The sequence below is a fragment of the Primulina eburnea genome, chromosome 14 (genome assembly GCF_022965805.1).
Source record: "Primulina eburnea isolate SZY01 chromosome 14, ASM2296580v1, whole genome shotgun sequence".
In the NCBI taxonomy this organism is placed as follows: domain Eukaryota; kingdom Viridiplantae; phylum Streptophyta; class Magnoliopsida; order Lamiales; family Gesneriaceae; genus Primulina; species Primulina eburnea.
In genome coordinates, this window is record NC_133114.1 from 48932 (window position 1) to 52891 (window position 3960).

The following is a 3960-nucleotide window of genomic DNA, read 5'->3' on the forward strand; positions in this document are numbered from 1 at the left end:
TCTTTGGCTCTACCAGGGGCCTCAGACAGGGAGACCCATTGTCCCCTCTTCTCTTCATTTTAGGGGCGGAGTATCTTTCGCGTGGCCTTGACAGACTCTTATTGAGTCATCCTGCTATTAGGTATCGTTCTAGTTGTGATCTTTTGATTTCCCACTTGGCCTATGCTGATGATATCATTATCTTTGCCAATGGTGGGTCTCGTGGGATGCAGTGTCTTTTAGATTTTTTGCATCACTATGAGAACTGTTCGGGACATCTGGTGAATGCTTTCAAGAGTTCCCTGATTTTACCTCCGCGATGTTCTGAGCGCCTTCGCTCTAGACTTTTGCGTATCACTGGCTTTGCGGAGGGTCATCTGCCGATCAAGTACCTCGGAGTACCCTTATTTCGGGGGTAATCGGACATGTTCTCTTTTTGAGCCCCTCGTACAGTCTGTTAGGAGGCGGCTGGAGGGTTGGGAGATTCGTACCCTTTCTCCGGGGAGCCGCATGACCCTCATTCGTAGCGTGCTCCTCTCGATGCCCATATATTTGTTTCAGGTTGTTCAGCCTTCGTTGGCTGTCATGGAAAAACTTGAGAGAGTCTTTAATGCCTTTCTTTGGGGGTCTAGGCCCTTGGAGAAGAAATGGCATTGGGGTCGTTGGTCTCGGACTTGCCTCCCTGTGGTTGAGGGAGGTCTTGGCTTCCGCAGATTGAAAGATCTTGTGGATAGCTTTTCTATAAAACTGTGGTTTCGGTTCAGGCAGTGCTATTCCCTCTGGGCCAAATTTTTGATGAGGAAGTATTGTCTCTTGGCGCACCCAGCTTTTGTCTCTTCCAGTGGCTCTATCTCTCCCACTTTGCGGCGTTTGCTCCAGATCAGGCCTCGTGCGGAGAGTGGTATTCGCTGGCGTGTTGGCCATGGAGAGGTTTCTTTTTGGGATGATTGCTGGTTCAGGGAGGTGCCCCTGTCCAGTCAGACTGAGGTCTGTGGGGATCGTGGAGCTCGGGTTTCCCATTTTCTTTCTGAGGGAACCTGGGATTTTGACCTTCTTTGCTCAGTAGTTGCTCCTTCTATTGTGGAGCATATTATGTTGGTCCCGATTCTTTCGGGAGAGCCGGACTCGGCTCGTTGGATCCATAGCTCCGATGGTGATATTTCTGTCAAGTCCGCCTGGGAGTTGATTCGTTTTCGCGGACCGATCTCTGATATAAATCACCCCTATTGGGGTAGTTGGTTGAGGCCTACGATATCATTCTTTCTTTGGAGATTTTGGCATCAATGGCTCCCAGTTGATGAGGTGCTTCAGCGTCGTGGCTTCGCGTTAGCGTCTCGTTGTCAGTGTTGTGATATGTCTGAGACTTTCACGCATGTGTTTATTCGCAGCCCGGTGGCTCGCCCTGTTTGGCATTTATTTGGAGCTGTCTTTGGGGTTTAGGTTATTCCTTAGTGCGTGGAAAAGGAATCTGGTCTGGGCTCCAGGGGGCCATGTGAGAGAGTTTCACCCTTTCATTATTTTGTGGTTTCTCTGGACTGCTCGGAATGATGCGAAGCACTGCTAGCTCTCCATTTCGGGAGAGACGGTTAAGTTCCAGATCTTGTCTTATCTGCGCCTCGCCCACTCTGCGCGTACTGTCAAACCCAAGCATTGGGTGGGTTTTTTTCCAGGTGGCGCGATCTATGGGGATTTCGGTTTGCTTATACAGATATCATTGGACGGCGATTGTTCGTTGGCTTCGGCCGCCATCCGGTTGTTTTAAGCTTAATGTGGATGGGAGTTCGAGAGGGAATCCTGGGGATTCTTCGGTTGGTGGCGTCGTTCGTGATCATTCTGGGCGGGTCTTGCTATCGTTCAGTGAGTTCATTGGAGCAGGGTCTACTATCCGGATGGAACTCTGGGCGGTCTGGAGGGGCCTTATCCTTTGTTCTGATCTTTCTCTTTTCCCTCTTTGGATCGAGGTTGATTCACAGATTTCTATTCAGATCCTCCACTCTCGTCAGTGTCGTTGGGGGTTGGATCACATTGTGTCTAGGATTTTGGTTCTCTTGAGGGGGCGTATGGTTCATATCTCGCATATATACCGGGAGGGTAATTCGGTAGCGGATGCTTTGGCGGCTAGGGCTCATGACCTTCGGCAGTTTACCTTAGAGTTAGGTCCTTCTTTACCCAGCCACATCTCCATCCTTGCCCGTTCGGATCGTTCAGGCCTTCCATACCTCAGATCCAGATATTCTTAGCCATTTGCAGCCCCTTCTTCCTTTTGGCTCTATTTCTTTATCTATATATATATATATATGTATATATTTTTCTTGCAGGTCTTTTGTACTTGGAGGTTGTTTCTTATCTCACATTTGAATTGTGCACGTTGGTCCAGACACTTGCATTCTCCACAATTTGTTCCTTGGGATTTGGATGGTTCCCAGCACTTTCTCCGTCGGTGCTTTTCTTTGGACCATTCCTGTTATTCGGTAGGCGATCACTGCAGACTTCTCCTTGCCCGCCGCTTTCTTACTTTTATGCTCTCTTTCCGATTGTTATGGTGGCTCTGGATGACTCATTTCGGTGGTCCCTTTGGCCTGGAGCCTCATTCATGTCTGGATTTATATGGTTTCTACTTTCGCTCAGTGCTTTGGTGGTTCTGGATGTTCTCTATTGGTTGCATCTTATTTCAGAGTTACCGTCATGTTTGGATTTCTGATTTTATGAGCTCCGTCAGTTTTCCCCCTCTCCTTGGGTCTTGGAGCTTTTTCGACTTGAGCTGGATTACGGTCCTCTTTTTGTGTTTCGGCCGTTTTTGCACAGTGACTTTCCAGCTGCATACTATTTAGACTGCCAGATCGTGTACAGCAGACCGATCTCCGATTATGATGTATTCTTCAGTTTGGCATTACACTGGCAGATGGCTCAGAGATGGGTACCATCGGAGGTCTTTTGCCCCTACTTCTGAGCCGGATCTCTACTGCTTAGATAGATTTCGATTTATTTTCATGTATTTTGCGTTGCTTCTTGATGTTTATCTGTATTATGCGCTTTACCTAGGGATTATGTTTTGGCTCATTTATTTGCCACCCTAGTCTTTTGTTTTAGGTGTGTTATGTGGTAGCTTTTCGAGAGGTCTTGGTATAGTCCCCCTCTCGTTAGGTTTTATGATGTATTTCTGTTTTTGATGATATATATATAGGTAGGGGTCTGTCTAAGCCCCCGCTTCTTGCGGTGTTTATTTAAAAAAAAATAAAAAAAAACCCTAAACCCTAAACCCCAAACCCTAAACCAAGTAGCCTTTGGCTCAATGGTTATGTACTCACTTCATAGTGGGGAGACCAGGGTTCAATTCTCAGCGAGGACGAATTAATTGTAACCCTGGATTTCAGTCCCTGAAGTGGGTTAGTTAACAATTGGGCCCTCTGGGCCCCACCGCTCTAACTATCCCATGAGGGAGGGGCAGAAAAAAATTTATCAAACGCCTGAATTGGGCCGGAAAGAAAAATATGGGGCCCAATGGGCCCTTTCAATCCGGAAGGCCCATGATGTAGGAGTTCGAAATCTCGTGACCCATCACGAGTATAATCTAATGGGACTCCGGACCATCATGAGTCTAAAATATATGGGATCTAACTCCTTACCGACATGAGTATAAACTGCCTGGGATATTATATAAATACTGAAATATAAGACCTTGGCCTTCATAAATACCTTGTGGGGGTCAAATCTTTTGTGGGGGTCAAATCTTTTGGGAAAAAAAATTGTCCCTATGAAAAAAAGCTCCAACTATTCCAACTTTACGCACTAATATGCCCTCCCCGCCGCCGCCACTACCGCCGTCGGTTCACCGCCGCCGATGATTCATCACCTCATGGCGAACATCATACTAAAAAATCAGCCCCATCGGACACCAATTGCTCGCCCAATTCGCCATCCAAAAACCCGAGTTTTCCGACCAAACCGTCATCTCCGGCGAATTTCGAGACGAGCCCACTG